Source organism: Notamacropus eugenii, chromosome 4, assembly GCF_028372415.1.
Source record: "Notamacropus eugenii isolate mMacEug1 chromosome 4, mMacEug1.pri_v2, whole genome shotgun sequence".
NCBI classification, from domain to species: domain Eukaryota; kingdom Metazoa; phylum Chordata; class Mammalia; order Diprotodontia; family Macropodidae; genus Notamacropus; species Notamacropus eugenii.
In genome coordinates, this window is record NC_092875.1 from 61,275,190 (window position 1) to 61,297,088 (window position 21,899).

Here is a 21,899-nt window from a genome sequence, read left to right on the forward strand (position 1 = left end):
TGTACTCCCTCCTTTGCCAGTTAGAATCCTGAGCCTCCTTCCAGAAACCAGCTCCTATGTGAAGCCTTCCTGATCCCTCTTGTATGTCTTTCCAAAATTATCTTTTTTTTTTTTTGGTATAAATTTTGTGTCTGCTTGTATGTGTGTTCAAGTTGTCTTCTCAAAATAATCTAAGTTACTTGAGGTCAAGCATTGTATCATTTTTGTCTCTGCCTTGACAAGACCTGATATAGATTTCTTATGTTTCTTCTAGTGGGGTGACAATTTTCATTTCTAGTGGGATACAGACCAAATAGTGGTATTACTGGATCAAACTGTATGCACAGTTTTATAGCCCTTTGAAAATAATTCCAAATTGTTCTCCATTAACAATTCATTAGTGTATCTATTTTCCCTCATCTCCTCCAACATTTGTCATTTCTTATAGGTATAAAGCAGTCCCTCAGAGTTGTTTTAATTTGCCTTCCCTAATCAATAGTGATTTATAGAATGTTTAATGACCATAGGTAGCTTAGATTTCTTCTTCTGAAAAATGCCTGTTCATATCCTTTGACCATTTGTCAATCGGAAAATGACTTTTTTAAAATAAATTTGACTCAGTCCTCTATATATTTAAAAAATGAGGCCTTTATCAGAGAAATTTTCCTGAAAATATTTTGATATTCACTGTTTATGCTACCTTTTAGCAAAATGTAGTTTTCCTTATTACCTTCTAATTATTTTTGCTTTGTCTAAAATCATAATTGCTATCCCTACCCCTTTTTTTAACTTTAGCTGAAACATATTAGATTCTTCTCCAGCCCTTTATTTGTAGTCTGTGTGTCTTTCTGTTTCAGTTGTGTCTCTTGTGAACATCATTGATGGATTCTGGTTTCTAATCCATTCTGCTTCCATTTTATGGGTGAAGTCATCCCATTCACATTTACAGTTCTGCTCAGTTTTTCCCTCCATTCTATTTTCTCCCCCTCCCCCTCCCCCTCTCTCCTTTTCCCTCTGTCTCCCTCTCTCTCTCTCCTCTCCTCTGTTTGGCTTCTCACCACTGCCTCCCTTAATCAGCCCTCTTTATATCATGCCTTCTGTCCTTTTAAACTTCTTTTAATTGCTGTAATAATGCTAAAATTCTTAGGAATTACATCATATTTCCTTATAGAAATGTAAATAGTTTAACTTTATTGAGTCCATCATGATTCCTTTTTCATGTTTACCTTTTCATTCTTAAGTCTTGTGTTTGAATATCAAAATTTCTATTCATCTCTGGCCTTTTCATCAGGAATATTTGAAAGACATCTTTCCCCCAAAGGATTATAAAGTTTTTCTGGGTAGATGATTCTTGGTTGTAACCCTAGCTCCTTTGCCTTCCAGAATATCACATTCCAAGTCCTCTACTCCTTTAATGTGGAAGTTGCTGAATCTTGTATGATCCTGACTGGGCTTCCATGATATCTGAGTTGTTTCTTTCTGGTTGCTTGAAGTATTTTATCCTTGATTTGGGAGCTCTGGAATTTGATTATAATATTCCTGGGAGTTTTCATTTTGTAATGAAAGGAAGTGATCAGAGGATTCTTTCCAATTGTATTTTACCCTCTGGTTCTAGGATATCAGGGAAGTTTCCTCCCTGCCTTGAAACTTCAACCAGGGCCCCTGCTTCCCCAGGACCAATCCCCAGTGCTCCTCTCCACCCAGAACTGCATTAGGAGCCACAGAATTGCCAATCAGTGTCAGCTGTACCCAGTTCCAGCAGTCTCCTATAATTTCTGACCAGTTATTCGATGCCCTTCCTGTCTCTGGGCTTAGAGTTCCCAGAGTTGCTGCTGCCTCTGCCATCCTGCCTGCCTCCCAGGCCTGCAGCTGTTGGTGTTGCCACAGCCTGCACTGCGCTCTGGGCCAACCCCCACCACTCATACTTCTGCTGCCATTTCCAAAGACCTCTAACAAACTCTCTGGAATGCTGAGCTTCAAGGTGAGCTTTTACTTCAAACCCTTTTATTCCTGCTTTGTGCTGAACTGCCAGAGGCTGTGGTGCCCCAGGAGTCGGGCTAAGAACGTGGCTGGAAACCAGAGAGGGAACCCTCCCCTCTGCTTGTGACAGTTTTGTACCTGATGGCTCTCTGCACTTCCTAGCTCCAGGACAATAAACTGCCCCTACCCAAGCCCTCCAGCCTCCCCTTCGGTTCAACAAACACTCACCCATCCTAATAATACATTATCTAGAAGGGATCTTTTATATAATTCTGTATACGGGTCATCTTTGGTAATCATCTGCAGTCTCCTTCTGTCTGCCATTCATCTCTCTATGATTCTGGAGAAGAAGAGACTTGGGGGAAACAGGAGAGCTGTCTTCAAGTATTTGAAAGGCTGTCACTGAGATTAGCTTTGTTCTGCTTGGCCCCAAAAGGCAGAATTAGGAGCAGTGGTGGGACCAGGGGATGTGCGTGTAGAGGGGAAATCTTGTTGGGGGAAAGAAAAAAACACAAAAAACTTCCTAACACTTAGTACTGTCCCAGCGTGGGGTGGGCTGCCTTGGGGACACTTTGTTATAGGTCAAAAGAGGACCAGGATTCCTGTTCATTTGGGAATTGGCCCAGATGTCCTCTGAGATTCTCAATAATGACTAAAGAGCAAGAACTCTAGAGTCAGAGAGCTTGGGTTTGAATCCTGCATATACCGTTTAAGTGCCTTTTTATATGGCCTTGGCCTTTTGAGGTCTCAGTTTCTTCATCTGTAAAATAAAGGGAGCATGGACTAGATGAGATTGAAGGACGTTTCTAGCTCTAAATTTATGGTCCTAAATGAACAGACATTTTTTTTTCAGCTTTCTATTTTACGGTAGAGGCAGGCAACCCCTACTTTATGGATGAGGAAAAGGAGACTCCCATAGGTCAAGTGACTAGCCCAAGGTCATACAGCAAGTAAGTACCGGAGCTAAAATGCAAGCCCAGGTTTGCAGATGCCAAATCTATAACTCTTTCTAGTATGCCCCACTCTCATGCCAGGTCAGATCAGTGTGTTAAGGGAAATCCCAAAATGGCCAGGTTGTGATGCCCGCCCTCACAGAACTCACAGTGTAGTGGGGTTTGGGGTGCAATAGCAGAGAAGTGACATAATGAGATGTGTGTGTGTGTGTGTATGCATCACGAGGAAGATAAATCTGGCATCAGGAGTACAAACAAGACCACGTAGGAGGCTAGTATAAGCACATGAAGTAAATGAGAATAAGAGTCTGGACCAGGCTGGCAGCAGTGACTGGGAATGCTAAGGTTTCTGCCCCTGACTTTTATTCAGCTGTGTGACCCTGAGCAGATTGCTTGGCCTCTGTTCCTGAGTTTCCTTATCTGTAAAATAAGGCTCATGATATCTGGAATGCCTGTCTCATAGGGTCTTTATGAGGCTTAAATGAGATAAGGTCTGTAAAGTGCTTTGCAAACTTTAAAGTGTCATGGAAATGTCAACAACTAACTTTTACTACTATTACTAAGACAGGATCATAAGGAGAATGGACCGACCGTTCATTGCATGCGCTGACAAGATGTGTCCATTTTGCTGAAATAATTTTCCCTCTTTTCTGTTCTTTGTTATAATGATAGAGAGGTGAAGGGGAAGGACATATTTAGAAATGAAGGCTTCTTCATTTCATTATTTTATTCAATAAAAAATTATAATAGCTAGTACCTCATAAAATTTAAAAGCGCTTTGTAAATATTATCTCATCTGGTCCTCACAACAGCCCTTTAAGGTAGGAGCACTATTATTATCCCTATTTTACAGAAATAGAAACTGAGGCAGATAGAGGTTAAGTGAATTGTTCAGGTTCACACTGTTGCTAAGGACAGCTAGGTAGTACCGTGGATAGGGTCTGGAAAATGCATCTTCATGAGTTCAAGTCTGGCCTCAGACACTCACTAGCTGTGGTACCCTGGGCAAATCACTTAACCCTGTTTGCCTCAGTTTCCCCGTCTGTAAAATGAACTGGAGAAGGAAGTGGCAAACCACTGCAGTATCTCTGCCAAGAAAACCTCAGATGGGGTCACAAAGCATACAACTGCACACAACAGGATTTGAACTCAGATATTCCTGTTCCAACTGTGTTACTCTATCCACTATCCCCTACTTGCCCCTTGAGTACCTCTACTAATGGGAAACACATTGATTGTTAGGCAGTTTTCTCTGTATTACTTAAAGTTGTGTCTTCTGGGCCCTCATAAAACACATGATATTTGACAACGATGGTCATGGGCCACCCTAAGCCTTCTTTCCTCCACGCTGAATATCCCCATGGCCCTTAACTAGTCTTTATATGACTACATATAGTAGTCATGATCCCAACTGCCCTCCTCTGGACTCCCTTCAGTTTATCAATGTCTTTTTTCAAGGACAGGACACCGGAGAGAAGGAAAAGGAGTTCAGCAAAACCAGCACAGCAACCCAGTCTTAGGGTGTGTGCCATGTTCTGCACCATGGTCACCCACCACTTTAAAGAAAGGAAGCGGGCCCAAGCTTGGTCTTGTCATTACACAATAATTCAGTTTTGATGTTTTTCTTCTCATTTACATTGTCATAATCATTGTAGAAATTGTTTTCCTTATTCTGCTTACGTCCTCTCCCAGCCATTTGTATGAATCAGTCCTTCCAAGCTTCTCTGAGTTCTTCATATTCGTTGTTTCTTGGAGTGACATTCCACAGCATTCATATACCACAGTCAGTCTGGCCATTTCCCAACTGATGGGCATCGACCTTGTTTCTATTTCTTTGCTGTTATACTCTTTTCCTCTTGAAATTACACCATATTAATTTGATAATTATTTATGTAACATTCCCTCTAGGATACTTCCCTCACTTACACTTTCAAATTAGGATCCCAGAGAGGGGCTGTTATCTTGGATTCTGGGGGTAATCCTGTGAGACTGTATTTCTATAACGTTTATAATTTTTAAAAATTTAGTTAGTATTTTATTTTTCCCCAGTTACATGTAAGAACAATTAACATTCATTTTAAAGATTTTGAGTTCCAAATTCTCTCCCTTCCTCCCTCCCCATGGAGAAGGCAAGCAATTCAATATAGGTTATACATAACATTTAGAATTTAAAAGCCCCCACTAGTTTACTTCCCATTAACTGTCAGCCTTTAACAATGAGCTCTTAGTAGAGACATTTATTCAGATGATGAAGCAAAAATATTTTCTATATATCACTCCTCCCATAAACCGGTGTGTGCTGTTCTATAAATATACACAATATCCATGGAAAGAATGAGTCCAAATCTAGGCTATGATGGTAGAGAGGCCCACGTTTAAGCTACAAGTCTGCACCTCCCCTTTACAGAATTCTCACGCAGTTCCTGTTGGGAGCAGCCACTCTGCTGAAAGTCTGCTCAGCTGGGCTTTCTCCTCAGCTTGACTCTGTTTCTTTCATTATGTGACTCTCTTTGTGTCTGTCTGTGCACTGTGTCACTGTAGTGCTAACTCTACCTCTTGCTGAATGCAGTAGTTCCTCCTGATCCAATTGTTTTCAAAATTAAAGACCTGTGCTTTGCATGACTACATATGTATAACCTATGTCAAATTGCTTGCCTTTTCAATGAGGGGGGAGGGGAAGAGAGGGAGGGAGAGAATTTAGAATTCAAAAATTTTTTTAAAAGGATGTTAAAGTTATTTTTACATCTAATTGTGAAAAGTTATTAGCTCAAAGTTATAAGGCCAATATCCAAGGGGAAAAGAGAGAAATTCCTTCTTGCATAGGCACTATCTCCAACCCTCAAACTGAGGGGAAAACAAATTCTCCATTCCCTTCCCCTGCCCCTCCTTATTCTACAACTTTTCTAAACTTTGATGGCCCCCATGCTCCTCAGAGTTTAACTATTTAAAAGGCTCCAGTTCCTCTTGAATTTCATAAAGGGATTAGGGCTCAGCTGTATCTGTTACAGTCAGTTTAACATCTCACTAGTACTTTCTGATCACATTCTGAGCTGATCTCAACTGAGCCAGGAGGAGAGATGAGGAAGAAGAATGACATTTTCCCTCCCTCCCCTATACTTACTTGTGTACATGTTATACTCCCCCAATTGTAAGCTCCTTGAGGACAGGGCCTATTTCATTTTGTCTAGCTGCCAAGGTCAGTGTTTTGCACATGGTGGACACCAAATCAATTTGTTGAATTGAATTGAAATGGTAGGTGAGAGGAAATAGTCCGTGGACACAGAAGTCAAAGGGAGAATACCTTCAATCATTGAACCAATAAGCATTTATTAAACACCCACCTACTATGTGTCAGGCACTGTGCTAAGCTTTGGGGATACAAAAAAAAGGAAAAGATATTCCTTGCCCTCAGAGACCACACTGTCTAATGGAGAAAACAACATGTAAACAAACATATCCAAACTATAGATAGGCTAAATAAGAAATAATTAACAGAGGAAAGGTGCTGGAATTAGAAGGGGTTGGGAAAGGCTTCCTATAGAAGACGGAAGATTTTAGTCGGTACTTGAAAGAAACTGCGGAAGCCAAGAGATGGACATGAGAAGGCCGAGCGTTCTGGGCATGGGGGCTAGTCCGAGAAAATTCCCAGAACTGAGAGATGGAGTGTCTTGTTCATGGAAAACCTAGGCGGCCAGTTACGCTGCATTGGAGAGAGCCTGGGGAGTAAGAGGAAGGAGGACTGGAAAGATAGGAGGGGCTCAGGTTATGGGTTTCCCCCATAGTCCTCCACTGATGAAGGCCCCTACACCTCCCTGTGCCTCACAAGGAGATTTTCATGAATTTCCAGGGCCAAAAAGCAGACTCCTTTTCCCTGTGGAGAGTTTTTCTGCCCTTAGACAGGCTAGAACTCCAATGACAGATGTGTCATTCTTGGCCATCCTCTGCCACTGGACTGGGTCTTCCTGGCTTGGTAGAGACTGTCAAATGGTGCACTCAGCTGGCATAGCCCAAGAGCCCAGGGTCACCTCCACACTTGGATGAGGCATTGGAAGATGATGTCAGCAGAGACAGAAGGAGAAAGGGAACACAGATAGAATGCAGCTTTCTTGGGAAGGCACGATGATGCAGTGCAATAAATGAGCACTGATTTGGAGTTAGAGGTACTTCTTCTGTTCATTGGCCTTGGGATCTTAAGCAAGTCACTTCAACTCTGAGGCTGCCTCAGTTTCCCCATCTATAAAATGAGATGAGTTGGACAAGATGGCTTTGGGGTTCCTTCTAGGTCTAAATCCATAATCCTATGAATAATCCCATGGTACCACCTTCTATGGGTGCCTTTCCTGATCTTCCCCCACCTGTTGTTGCTTTCTCCCTTGTAAGTATAATAGCTGGCATTTATATAGATAAGCACATATATGATCCAATTTGATCTTCACAACAACCTTGTGAAATATGGCTATTATTACCTCCATTTTACAGATGAGGAAATTGAGGCAGGTCCTTGAAGGCAAAGGCTGTTTTTAATTTTGTTTCATATTCCCACACAGAGGAGGCTCTTAATGACTGCTTGGTGCATTGGATTGGGTCAGGGCCCAGTAAAGAGCACCAGGCAAAAAGCAACAGGACACCTTGTTACAATGGGACAGGCCCTGGCTATGACATTTCCTTGGACAAGGTCACTAAGGTCTTTGATGGTGCTGCCTACATGGCTGGGTTAGAGAGAGGAGGGCGGCATGTGACCCTTTAATGCAGGCTGACTAACCTTCAAGTCTTGTCCAAATGGAAAGGGGGATCATTGTTAGGAAGCCACCACCCCAAGAAGCCCTGGTCATCATGCTGGCCAGGAAGCTGACTGACAGAACCTCAGGACTGTAAGTGCCATTCCCCTTTCATTCATTCATTCATTCCTTCAACAAACATTCATTCACTTTCATTCATTCACTCATTCATTTATTCCTTCAACATTCATTCATTAATTCCACAAATAGTCATTGAGTCCCTAGCCCAGAAGAGAGAAAAAGACTGAGGGGGATACAAAGTGGACCCAAAACTTTGTAGAAGGGCAACCAAGTACAATGGCAAGAGGGCTGAACTTGGTGTTACAGACCTTGGGTTCTACTCTCACCTCTCTTATTTACCAGCTGTGTGACCTTGGGCAAATCCCTTAACTTCTATAGGCTTTGGTTTCTTTACATGTGAAATCAAGGGATTGGTCACTAAATGGTCTCCAAAATCCCTCCCAGGTTTAGGTCTTGGCTTCTATGTTTAGAAAAGACACCATCCCTGACTTCAGAAAGGTGATATTTTGGTAGGGGGATAAGCCAACATCATGAGATAGAGTGGTCAGAGTGCTGAACTTGGGAGTCAGGGAGACCAAGGTCTGAAATCCTACCTTTGACCATTACCAACTGTGTGAGTCTAGACCAGGGGTGGGGAACCTACAACTTCGAGGCCACATGTGGCCCTTAGGTCCTCAAATGCAGTCCTTTGACTGAATCCAAACCTCACAGAACAAAAACAAGGGATTTGAAGTTTGTAGAATTTGGATTCAGTCAAAGAGCTATGCTTGAAGACCTAGAGGGCCACATGTGGTCTCAAGGCCACAGGTTCCCCACCCCAGTAGACACTTCAGTTCCCTGAGCCTCAGTTTCCTCATTTGCAAAATTGAACTAATGATGACTGTAGCAACTGCCTCCTAGAGTTGTGAGGCTCAGATGAGATCCTGAATGCATATGTACAGCACTTTGCAAATCAGAAGGCACCACATAAGGGTTGCTGCTTATTAAGACATGAGCACAAATAATTATCATGACCAAGATGACATAGAAGTTTATGAGAGAGACGCCAAGTGCTCTAGCAAGTCTGAGAATTAAGAAGGTTACCAAGCAGGGACCTCAGGGAAGGCTTCCAGGAGGAGGTGGCCTTGGCTTTGGGCTTAAAGGCATGGGTGAAAAAGAGACAAAAGAGGGCATTCCAGGCATAGGGAAGAGCCCAGACAAAGGCTGAGAGGTAGAGAAAGGAGCATTGGTATGTTTAGGAGTCGGAGAGTCATCTTGGTTAACTGGAGCATAGAGTAGGTGGAGGGAAGTGACAGAAGATCAAAAATTCAGGCATTCAGTCCACAAGCATTTAGTAAATGATCACCGTATAGCAGTCCTAGCCCCCAAGGGGCTCAGTGGTCTTGGCTGTCCCCCATACTGGAACCATCTCCCTGCTCCACCCCACCTGCTGCTTTCCCTGTAGTCTTTTAAATCCAAATTAAAGTTTAATTTTCAATAGGAAGCCTTTGCCAACCCCTCTCAATTCTAGTGACTTCCCTCTGTTAATTTTCTCCTCTTTATCCTTTTGGGGGCAGCTAGGTGGCGCTGCAGGGGATAGACCACTAGGTTTGGAATCAGGAAGATGAGTCTTACTGAGTTCAAATCTGACCTCAGACATTTACTAGCTGGGTGACCCTGGGCAAGTCACTTAACCCTGTTTGCCAAAGTTTTCTCATTTGTAAAATGAGCTGGAGAAGGAAATGGCAAACCGCTCCAGTATCTTTGCCAAGAAAAGCCCAAATGGGGTCACAAACAGTCAGATGCAACTGAACCACAATAAATTTATCCGGCATATAGCTTGGTTTGTGTCTGTTTTTTTGCCTCTCCCATTAATTAATCAACTAATTAATTGTCTCCCCCTTTAAATTGTAAGTTTCTTGAGAGCAGGATTTGGTTTTTGCTTCTTTTTTTATCCCCAGGACTTACCACCGTGCCTGGCACATAGTAGGCACTTAATAAAAGTTGATTGATTGATGTAAATAACTAAGTATATTCAGAGTGCATGGAAGGTAATGTGACAGTGGCAGGCGCTAGCCTCTTGAAGAAAGTCACGTCTGAGCCGAGCCTTCAGGTTAGCCAAGAGTGGGAGGTGAGGAAAGGGAGGCAGGGGGTCAGTTTGTAGAAGGTCTCCAGTGCCAAACAAAAGATCTTGAACTTGACTTGGTTGGCAACAGGGACACTCTGAAGATTTTGAGCAAGGGCATGACAGTGGATGGTAGAATCCTAGATTTAGAGCTGCCAGAGGCTTTGGAGGTCAAGTCCATATTATAGATGAGGAAGTTAAAGGTCAGAGGGGCTAAGTCACACTTATCCAATATCACTCAGGAGTAGGGGTGAGGGTAGGATTTGAACCCAGGATCTCTGAGTCCAAAGACCAGATCTAGGATCATAAAACTGCGTTTGGGAAGGACCTCAGAGGTTATTTAGTACAAACTCCTTATTTTAGAGATAAGAAAACTGAGGCCTGAGGAGGAAGTTGAGTAACTTGTCTAAGATCACAGAGGAAGGAACCATCAGATATAGAATTTGAATCTGGGTTCTGTGATTCCAACGACCAGATCGAGGACAAAAAAAAGGGAGGGGGCATTCGTGACTTGAATGTGCAGAATGGTTTAGACAGGAGTGAAAAAGGATGTGGGAGTCCCTAGAACATTCCCTAAATGTGCTCAAAGGAAGGGGCTGTCATGCCGCCCAGTGGGGTGGGCCTGCCTGCCAGGGGACAAGGGAAGCCAGAGTCGCATCCTGGGTCTCCCCAAGTCATCCCACCACTGCCTCAGCAGCTTCGCTGCCCAAGCCTCCCCCAAAGCTGCTGCTGCTGATAGCTGGATAACTGGGGGAAGGAGGGTGCTGGAGGAACCTGCTGCCAGCGCTGAGCTCATGCTTCCAGTCTCCTAGGCATCCTCCTCCCTCCTGCCCTCCCCCTATCCCAGGCCTTTGCTCCCTTCTCTGCCTCTTGGACTGGTGGCTGCGAACCATATCACCATCCCTGCCTTTGCCCATGGCCAAGGAGTCTCCCTGCCCCCACTGGGTTGCCAGCTCCTGGGGAAGGACTGCAGGCTTAGGGCAGGGAGGCTAAGTCTCCTGTCCTCCCTCAACCCCTGCCTAGAACACCAGGATGAAAGGCAGCTGCAGGCTTTCTCCAGAACAGGGCAACCCAAAGGGTGAGAACACTTGGCCATCAGCCCCTCTGGAAGCAGGCATCGGGGAGAAGAGGAAGCTGAGAAAACTAGCCTTCCATCTGGGTCTCAGTTTCCTTAGCTGTAAAATGAAGGAGTTAGACTAAATAATCTCCAAGTTCTCTTCTAGGTCAAAATTCTCTGTTCCCGTGGTCTCTCACCTCCGGGTCTTTGCACAGGCGAAGTCTGCATCCCCCAAGTCTGGAATTCTCTTCCTCCTCCCCTTCAAGTCACAGAAGCAATTCCCGGCTTTCTTCAGAGCACAGTTCACTGCAGCCTCCTACTGGAAGCTTTTCCTGATGGCCCCAGCTCTTAGGGTTTTCTCCCACCTATACTTTGGTCCCTCCTGTCCTGAAGTCCTGTCATCCAGGCTTCTCTTCTGCTGCTCCCTCTGAATCTCTGCCCTCCCCTGTGCCTTAAAACCCAGCTCCAGCCATGTCTGTGCCCACGCTTGCAGAGTGCAAACACTTTGAGGGAAGGCTTTTCTTTTTGTCTTCGTATCCCAAGGACACAGCACCTGACATAGCTCATTCCATCGCTTGCTCATGTCTAACTTTTCATGACCCTATGGACCATAGGGGTTTTCTTGGCAAAGATACTGGAGTGGTTTGCCATTTCCTTCTCCAGCTCATTTTACAGATGGGGAAACTGAGGCAGAGTTAAGTGATTTGTTCAGGGTCATACAGCTAGGAGGTGTCTTTACTGCCTCTTACCAAGCTGGGGAGAACACTCTAAGAGGAGGTCACTCTCTCCGAAAAGGGATGAGGAGGACATGAGGGGAAAAGGAGCAGCCGGAACCATTGACTTCAGAGCCGGAAGAGAACTTGGTATTCATCCAAACTCCTCCTTTTGCAGATGAAGAAACTGATGCTCCACCAGGGCAAAATGACTTACTCAAAGTCAGGAAGTAACTAAGGGAGGATTTGAACTCAGGTCCTTTGACTTCAATCCAGAGTTCTTTCTATTTTATTTCTATTTGTTTTCATTTTACTGCCTCCTGCAGGGCTAAACAACACAATGCTGCCTAGCCAGTGGATTTCTGGGTGTGTAGCACAGGTTGGAAAATGCTGCCCTGGTCTCAGATCTCACCTCCCACAAGGCAGGGCGCAGCTTCCTCATCCATAAAATGAAGGAGTCACACTAGCTGACCTCCCAGGCCTCTCTAATGCTAAAAGACATTTCTAGAGCATTTTAATGTTCAAAAAGCACCATACACAGAGCATCTCATTCGGTCTTCACAATAGCCCTGCAAGGTAGGCACAATTATTATCTCCATTTTAGAAATCAGGAAACTGAGGCTAAGAGACTTGCCCAAGGTCACTCAGTTAATAAAGCATCAGAGGATGCTTTGACCTCTGGATTTGACTTTTGGATTCTATCCACTGCATCACCTGGCTGGTGGATGCTGATATCTGCCTTACAGATTTTAGAATAAGCCGTATTATAGATGATGCAACTGAAGTTTCCAGGAGTTTTAGTGACTCCCCCAACTGATGAGTATAAGAGGCAGTATCTGAACCCAGGTCTTCCTGATTCCAAGCCCCGAGCTCTTTCTACCAAATTATGGTAATGCTAACCACACCACACTCTGTGGTTGGGGAGAGGAAAGTGTTTGGTAGAAACGAGCTGAGATTCCTGAGTGGCTAGGCTCAGAGACTGGGCCCTCAGCTCCCAGACGCCCCTGCTCCCTGGGGCCTCTCAGCCTCTTTCTCCCTGTTGACCTCTGATCCTCCCTCCACTTCTGTTTCCCCTCCCTTTGGGGCTGAGTCCTGCATTCGACTCAGCTCAATATTGCAATGTCAGTCTGGAAATGGACAAATGATTTGTTCTGGAAATTTGGTTAATGGCCATTTGGCCCCACCACTAATTTCATTAGACTGAATTCTCTGAGGGCATGAGGGTTTGTGAAGCTGCTCCAGCAGGTTCTGTCTTGTTTTCTTTTTTACCCACGAACCTTAAAAGAAGTGGAGAGAGGCCCAATCAATCAAGTAGCAAGTATTTATTCTGCGCCTACACCATCCTAGGATCTGGCCAGGACAAAAAGAAATAGACCTTGAAGGAGGGAAGGCTGGACTGCATATAGATGGGCTCTGCATTTCTCACCTGCTGGGTAGAATTCCATCCTCCTCCCTCTTCCTACGTTCCTGGGTCCAACAAATCCTCCTCTTCTCTGATCTCATCCCTGTCTTTACTGTCTTCTACAGAGGGGCTCTAGACCTCATAGATAAAAGATTGATAGGGCCCTTAGAACCCAGAAGGTCATAGCTGGGAGGGCCATTAGAACACAGGATGTCAGAGCTGGGAGGGCCTTAGAACACAGGATGTCAGAGCTGAAAGGGCCCTTAGAACCCAGGATGTCAGAGCTGAAAGGGCCCTTAGAACCCAGAATGATTGCTGGAAAGAATGTAGACAATTGGACCAGGAATACTTAACCCCTTCAGCCTCAGAACTACCTAGCACCTTCTGCCCATTCTCCTGTTCTGACTGGGCCTGCAGCTGTCTTGCTTCACTTCCATTGACAATCTTCTTGTTAGTCACCTTATTGCCATGCATCTACCTTCTGCAACCATAATCAAATGAAGGGAACAAGCCCTTATAAAATGCCTACCATGTTCCAGAGGCAGCTGGGTGGCCTAGTGGATAGTGTCAGGCCTAGAATCAGGGTTCTTCTTGAATTCAAATCTATCCTCAGACACTTACTAGCTGTGTGATCCTGGGTAAGTCACTTCACCCTGCGTGCTTAAGTTTCCCATCCGTAAAATGAGCTGGAGAAGGAAATGGCAAACCAGTTCAGGATCTTTGCCAAGAAAATCCGAAATGGGGTCACAAAGAATCAGACACGACTGAAAATCAGCAACTAATATGTGCCATGCACTTGTGATGGCAAAAAAAATAAGATCTTTTGCTGTTTTGGTTTTAGTATAATCAGGTCCCTCTGATTGAATCTTGCCTTTATCAATCAAGATTCTTCACTAAAGTACAGAAACAAGAGTTTCTTTAACTGGAAACAGTGTCTGTATTTGTATTGTTAATTATTTTAATGTGATTAACGATCTTCCCCACCCATTAATGGGCCTGCCCATTGAGGGGAGTTTGGTTAGGGAAGATTTGTGGAAAGGTCCCAACCTTTTGTTAATGAGGCACTGATTCTCAAAGGTTGTAATGCCCTCTGGCTCTAAAAATGGTATAAATAATCTGAGTTAAGGTTTTCCTTTGGGCTTTACTGACTGGAAGTGTTTGTTTGGCCAGATGAGGACTCTGGGAAGCTGCTAAAAGAGCTCCCTGGCTTTGAAAACCTAGATGACAGTGCTTCCCTCTCTGGTAACTATGGTCAGACAGTTGGACCTGTCTGTTGAATTCGGGCAGAGGAAGCCATGTCTGTTGATCTTTGATTTCTCTGTATTTTCTTTGTTCAGTGTACTGACTCCCCTGAACTAGGTAAATGATATGTGCTTGGTTAAAGTGATTGTTAACCCCTTGAAAGTTGCTTTCCTTTTATGAATGCAAATCTAAGAACCTGTGATAGCAGGCCCCCTGTGTATGTTGGGCTTCTTCCTGTTACAGCACTGTGCTAAGCACTTCACAAATATCATCTCATTTGATCTTCATGACAATTCTGGGAGACAGGTGCAATTATTAAGTTAAGAGACTTGCCCAAGGTCACACAGCTAGAAAGTAACTGAAGCTGAATTTGAACTTGGCTCTTCCTGTCTGTAGGCCCAGTGCTCCCCTGCACCACCTAGTTATTGCTAGTGGGAGGGTTGTATCATTCCATTCCTCTCTGTTTCCACTCACCATCCATCCCCATAACTTTCCACAACAAAACACCTCTGGGAGTACGGGAAAGAGAATGAGCGTTTATTTAGTACCAGCCATGATCCAGGCATTGTGCTAAGAGCTTTGCAAATATGATCTCATTTGATCCTCCCAAGAACTCTGTCAGGTGGGTGCTAATATTATCCCTATTTTATAGTTAAGGAAACTGAGACACAGAGATTAAGTGACTTGTCCCGGATCACATGAATAGTAAGTGTCTGAGGCTGGATTTGAACTTTCTGACTCTAGATGCATAGATCTATCTACTTTGCCAGCTAACTCCTCCCTTCTAGGCTACCCTGGCCATCATTCCCCTATATGTATTATGTAATATCTATTACAATGTAAGATTCTAGTGGGTCAGGAACTCCCTTTGCTTTTATATTTTTATCTCCAGTGGTTAGCACAGTGTTTGGCACATAGTAAATGTTTAATATTTTTTTTTTCTTTCAGTGGATACAGTGTAGACAGGAAGACCTTAGTTCAAATCCAGCCTTAGACACTTACTGGTTGTGTGACCCTGGGGGAGTCACTTCACCTCTGTTTACCTCCATTTCCTCGTTTACAAAGTAGGGGCAAACAATAGCCCTTACCTCCCAGGGTTGTGGTGAGGATTAACTGAGATAATAATTGTAAAGCCTTTAGCACAACATGGTAAATTCTGTACAAATGTTATTGTTATTAATTTCATGTAATCAGATCTGGAAGGGACCTTAAAGCAGGAGAGAGAACCCAAAGTCAGAAGAGATGGAAGAGACAGACTGTCTAACCCAACCTCATCATTTTACTGATGACGAAACTGAAGCCAGAGGAAGTGGCTGGTGCCAGCTACAACTGGTTAGAGCCAGAGTTAGCCTAGACCCTGGTTCTTCTGGTGCCAGACCTCTTTCCATTCCACAGATACTGTACCTCCCTTTGGGGGAAACCCTAAGTTACAGAGTGGGAAAGCCAGGGGTAAGAGTTGAGGCAGAGAAGTCCAGGGATCACTTTCCACTTCCCCACTTTGTCTCTCTGAGCCAGCCTTTTTCACCCAGTGCCCAAGCAGCAGACCCACTAGGTCTGAATTGGGCACAGCTAGTTTCTGCAAAGGATCAAAGGCTGTTTTCTTCTATACCACCTTAGTCTCTATCTTCCCTCTAGATTTATCCTCCCCATTCTCTATTGCTACCTTCTTACTTTTTTCTTTTTTTAAATGTTTTTTTAAAATTTAATTTATTTGTTTTCAGTTTTCAGCAATCACTTCCATTAGTTTTACATTTTCTCCCCCTCCCTCCCCGAGACAGCATGCAATCTTATATGGATTCTACACATATATTCTTGTTAAACACATTTTCACATTTTCTTACTTTTTTCTTTAAAAATACATTTTTATTGGTGTCTTTTACTTTTTACATCATTAGAGTTTTACCCAGGATCTTCCCCCTCCCCGTTCCATGGAGCCACTTCATGTAATAAACAATGTTTCTTAAAGACCAGAAAAAGAAGAGGAGAAAGTCAGCGCAACCCTTCAACGTATAGAAATAGTCCAAACGATATGCCTTGTGCAATTCCTGTGGATCTTCCGCCTCCTGCAAAGGAGGCTGGCGGGGTCTGGCAGTTTACCCAGAGTCAGGGTCCTCGTGCTGGTGTCTGGCATGTGCTGAGGCTGCTTCAATGCCTTTTACATGAGTGATTACCATATCATCCTTAATCCAAGTCACCTTTCTCTGTATAACTGTGGCAGTGATTTTCTTTTTCTTTTTTATTGAGGCTAATTTTTATTAATTTGAGTAAGCAATGATATTTCTTTTTTCCCCAAATTTATTAATTTATTTGTTTTTAGTTTTCAACAATTACTTCCATAAGTACCAAATTTTCTTGAAGTGATTTTCTTTAAACACATAACCAACCATGGCACTCTCTTCCTCAATAACCTCCAGTAGCTCCCTCTTGCCTCTAGGTTTCTGTATCCCAGTTTATGTATATGCTGACTTGCTCAGTCAGACTCTAAGCTTCTTAAGGCTAAGGAGTGCTTTTCCTTTTCTCTTTGTATCCTCAGAACCTAGTACCACGTGCAGCTGCCACACAGCAACAACTTAACAGATGTTTGGTGAGTGAGTGATTGATGCCAATTAAGAATATTTAGGGAAAGATGCCCCACCAAACTGCATGAGATGACAAATCCTTAGCTCCCTCTCATCCTCATCCAGCCCAAAGGATCTACAAATTGCGGGGAGAGGAGGGTTGGGTTAGAACCTTCCCATCTCTGACATTCTGCATGTTAAGACCCTCCCAGCTCTGACCTTCTGGGTCCAAAGGGATCGTTCAGTTCTGACCTTCTGTATTTTAAGACCCTAACCAGCTCTGACATTCTGTCTTCTAAGGGCCCTCTCAGAAGATGTATATGATCTGATGCAAACTGAGGTGAGCAGGATGAGGAGAACATGGTACACAGTAGCAGCAGTGAGAACAGTGCTGTTCTGGCAACATCCAAGACAGTACTGAAGGACTTATGTGAAAAACGCTCTCCACCTCCAAAGAAATACCTGATGGACTCTGAGCACAGATTGAAGCCGATTGTTTTTCACTTTATTTTTCTTGCCTTTTTTTTTGCAACCTGGCTCATATGGAAATGCATTTCGCATGATTTCACTTGCAAAACTGATATAACATTTCTTGCCTTCTCAATGGGTGGGGGGAGAGGCAGGAGGCAGAGAATTCAGAACTCAAAATTTTAAAAAGGATGTTAAGAATAAATAATTTGTTTTCAAAAAATAAAAAATATCTACCAATATCATAGTAAAATATAAAATAAAATGTGTATAATTTATAAAGGAGACCCCACCCCCACCCCCAGTCCCGCTCTGACATTCCCTGTTCTAAGGGCCCTCCCAGCTCTAACAAACTAAGATTCCATGGGGCTTGAGCCCCACACAGCCTGGCTCCCTTTGCCCAATCCTGCCAGCTGTTAGTCAGATAGAGGCTCGCAGATGGCTTGTTAGCTGATTGGGAGAACAAGGGAGCACTTGCTTGTGACAAAGTACCACAGTTCCAGACATGACTATCTGCAAAAAGTATCGGTTATGGAAGCAGTGTCCCTTCTCCTCTTGGGTCGTTAAAGTTGATAACTGCTGTCTGCTGAGTATGTACCACTCAGCTGAGGGCCTTCTCCTCCTCCCACAGTCACGCCTGCCCAGGACTCCTCCATCCCTAGTCATTCATTATCAACTATAGTCAAGGGCCAAGTAATTTCTGAGTCTGGCGGAGGGCAGAGTCTGGGCACCAAGACTAATGGACATTAGATTTGTCCCTCTTGGCAGAACTTTTTCAAGTGTGGTGCCCTAATATTTTATCCCCTCCTCTCATCCGCACTGGAAGCTGCAGCATGACTACTTCCTTGTCCTGCCAAGTTCCCCATAACTGAAGTCACACCATGAACCAGGAGCCAGCGGTCCAGAAGGGAAAGTCCCACAGATGGTTGTATTGGTGGATATGTTGACTGTGTCAACAGATGGGGTGACAGGATTGATAGTGAGGAGGAGTGCTAAAGAAAAGGGGAAGGGGGAGAGGCTGGGACTTCTATGACATATCAATGACATGCAAATCTTAGGCAAATAAATGCATGCTAATTTTGAGTTAAAACGCTGGATTGCTTCAGAAAATTTCTCGGATTCACTCCCAAGGTGCAGGAATTCCCTCTATAGTGGTCCAGGAGGAGGGTCATTCAGCCTCTGTTTGAACACTTCCAAGGATGGGGAGCTCACTATCTTAGAGAGCAGCCTATTTATTATAGGTAAATTCAGTCTTCTGATGAGTTCTTTGATGTCAGGATGAAAATACAGTTGAACAGCTTAGTCCCTGGACCACACAGACTTACATAATGTCAGCAGAGGGGTGGAGAGTCCAAAGTAGAGTGCTGCAGGGCTCAAACCTCAGCCTTTTTATGTTCACACTTTTTAACTAATGACTTGGACAAAACGATGCTTACCAAATTTGTGGATGGCATTTGAAGCTCAGAGGAACAATCAGCCCAGTGGATGATGGAATGAAGATCCCCAAACTCTCCATAGACCAGAGTAGGGTTTTAGAACCAAAGAGCCCAAGTTCAAATCCCACCTTTGCCACCACCGATCTGTGTGACCTTGGGCAAGTCAATAAAGGTCCCAGGGCCTCAGTTTCTTCATCTGTAAAATGAGAAGGATGGATGAGATGGCATCTGAAGTACCATTAACTCTAAATTTCTGATCCTATAAACCACTGGCCGAATGTAATCAAATGAAATTGAGAAGAGATAGAGGTAGAATCTGTTGTGAGAGTAAAGAAAAGCAGGAATGAGGATGGGGCTTTGGAGTACACCCATATACAAAGGGCAGGGCCCATCCATGCACAAAAGGCAGGGCATAGATGAAGATCCAGTAAGGGAAAGTCAGAAGGAGTAGTCAGTCATGGAGGAGAATCAAGAAAAGTGGTGTCACAGAAGCCAAGGGAAGAGGAAGTATTCAGGAGGAAAGAACGGCCAACCAAATCTCACACAGTTGAAGAGGCCAAAGACCTGGGAGGACTGTGGAAAGGCCATTTAACTCACCAGTTAAGAGATCACTTGCAAGCTTGGAGAGTTCCAAGCGAGTTGGTAGGGTCCAGAGCTAGTCATTAATATAGATTAGTGGGTGAGTGGGGTGAGAAAGTAGAGACAACAAGTGTAGACAGCCTTTTTTGACATTGTACTACAAACAATGGATCAATATTATGACCTGGCAGCTGAAAAGCTTAATATAATTTTAGATAGCATCTGTTGTTCAATCATGTTTGACTTTTCATGACCCCATCTGAGGTTTTCTTGGCAAAGATACTGGAGTCATTTGCCACCTTCTTTTCCAGCTCATTTTTACAGGTGAGGAAATTGAGGTAAACAAAGGTAAGTTACGTGCCCAGGATCACACAGCTAGTAAGTGTCTGAGGCTGGATTTGAACTTGGGAAGACGAGTCTTCAGGATCTCAAGTCCAAAGCTCTATTCACCACATCATCTAGATAACATTTGCAGAATTCTAGTCCCATCATCCTCTGCCTTGGTCAGACCACATCTAGAATTCTGGGGTACCACGGTTTAGGAAGGAGAAGCTGTAGAGTATCCAACCTTCCTCCCAAAAATTAAAAAAAAAGAAAAAAAGGAAAGGAAATGCAAAGTCCTTTTAGCAAATTAGTCGTCAAGTAGAACAAATTCCCACATTGGCCATATTCAACAAACAGACTTAAAGTTTGAGAGGACCTGAGAGACACTCATTTAATAGACGAATAAACTAAGTCCCTGAGAGGGAAGTTGATTTTGCTTCTTAGAACTGGCATTCAAAGAAAGGTCTTTGGATCCCAAGTCAAGTCTTCTGGCTGCTTCCAAAGGAGAATGGCCAGGACAGGATGGTGAGGAAATTAGAGAAAACAGCACGCAACTTATTAATAAGCATTTACTAAGAGCCTACTGTTGCAGTCATGAAGATCTGAGTTCAAATCCAGCCCCAGACAATTACTAGCTATGTGATGACCCTAGGCCAGTCACTTAACTTCTGTTTGCTTCACTTTCCTCCTCTGGAAAATGGGGCTAAGAGTAGCACTTACCTCCCAGGATTGTTGTGAGGATAATATGAGATATGTGCTAGGCACTCTGCCAACCTTAAAATGCTATACAAACGATGATGATGCACAAGCAAGCTACCCACCTTCCGATAGAGATGTGATCGACTCAAGCGGCTGAGACAACATTTTTTTGAATACTGCCAATGTGGGAATTTGTTTTATTTGACAACTTATTGTTTAAAGGATTTTGTATTTCCTTTCCTTTTTTTTTTTTTTAAATTTGGAGGGATGAAGTGGGAGGGAGGCTAGTAATAGAGTTGCCAAAAAAAATAAGAAAAAGAAAAAAAAGGAGGGCTGTTGAAACATTTTCAAAAATACACAAAGTCACATATTAAATTTATTATATACTTAAGAAAAACAAACTACCAGCAACAGAGATTTGCTGGTTTATGCACAATCAATCGATCATCTTTTCCTGTGTAATACAGGAACACTTTGTATATGGAAACACTTTGGGTAAGTTCAGAATTATCTATCTATCATCTATCTATCTATATCTATCTATCTATCTATCTGTCTGTCTGTCTGTCTATCTATCTATCTATCTATCTATCTGTCTGTCTGTCTCTATGTCTCTATATAAAGATGCATGGGAGAGAGAGGAAATGAGAGCTGGAGGAGGGTCCTAGAAGGGTTGGAAGCAAATGGGATCAAGGGTGCAAGAAGAGAAATTAGTCTTAATGAATAGTCAGGAATCCCTTTTTCTTATTTTTCTTTTTTTTTTTAATCCTTATTTTTTTTTTTTTTTGTGATCTGAAGAGCAGAAGAGAGAGAAATTGATGATGCAGAGCACAGAGGAAGAGAGGAGGTGAGCTCATGTGATTCTCAGTCTTCCTCTGGGAAGGAGGGGTAAGGTAGTGCACAGAGAGGGGAGCTGAAAATCCGGGTGGAAGAGGAGAGGAAGGTGTGGGCACAGGGGCACTTGGGTGAAGTCTGTAGAGTCAAAAGCACAGTCAGGAGGGGAATGAAGCTTAGCCTGCCAGGGCCATCCACATTATAGAGCCTCCACCCCTTCATAATGGGGCTCTCCAACCGAAGAAGGTGAGCTGGAGCTGTTCTCAGAACCCAGAACTCAACATTCCACCTCCTACCTCAATGCATTTGCCTGAAAAGAGCCCCAGGCCTGGAATGCACTCCTTATTCTATGCCAAGTAGAATCCTTAGCTTTTGTCAGTCCTCAGGTCAGATGCCACTTTCTACCACAAACCTTCCCTAATCCCTTGAATTGTTAGTAGTCTGGTTTCCTCAAATTATCTTATATTTATTTAACTGTATACTGTATGTTTTTATCTGTACTTACCTATCTATAAGTAGTGAACCTGGCTTCAAGATCTTGCTCTGACACAAACTGGCTGTGTGAGCCACTCGACACACTTTACCTCGCCAGTGCTCCAGGCAGCTTCCTTACACTACACATTGCAGAGAAGAGGCCCCTGCCTTGGTAGAGGTAATTTCCTCACCTGGGAGTTCTCTACCAGAGGTAGGGAACCTGTGGCCTCGAAGCCACGTGTGGCCTTCTAGGTCCTCGGGTGCAGCCTTTTGGCTGTCCAAATTTTACAGGACAAAT

General features: G+C 43.6%; 1 long non-coding RNA gene across 1 annotated transcript; it reads left to right on the forward strand.

Moving 5' to 3' along the window:
- Positions 1–1,710: 1,710 nt before the first annotated feature.
- On the forward strand, positions 1,711–17,497 carry LOC140499648 (uncharacterized). The gene is made up of 3 exons (XR_011965503.1): positions 1,711–1,960; positions 16,763–16,813; positions 17,088–17,497. It is a non-coding gene; the product is annotated as an uncharacterized lncRNA (long non-coding RNA).
- The last annotated feature ends 4,402 nt before the right edge of the window (positions 17,498–21,899 follow it).